Genomic DNA, 247 nt, shown 5'->3' on the forward strand with positions numbered 1-247 from the left:
AAAAAACTAAACACGCTCTCTAAAATAGCTAAAATATTAAAAGAAAAAACTAAAACACGCTCTCTAAAATAGCTAAAAGCTAAAATAGAGAGTCTGCTAAAGTTGCTTTTAGTGTTTGTTCCCTCTAACAAAATGTTCAGCTTTTCCCTATTTGTATTGACAAAACTGCCCTCCCTTCTTCTTAGTCTCGATCTCATCTCTCTCCTTATTCGATTTCTTTCAGATCTAATCTCTCTCTCTCTCTCTC

Source organism: Fragaria vesca, linkage group LG6 (assembly GCF_000184155.1).
Source record: "Fragaria vesca subsp. vesca linkage group LG6, FraVesHawaii_1.0, whole genome shotgun sequence".
Taxonomy (NCBI): Eukaryota; Viridiplantae; Streptophyta; class Magnoliopsida; order Rosales; family Rosaceae; genus Fragaria; species Fragaria vesca.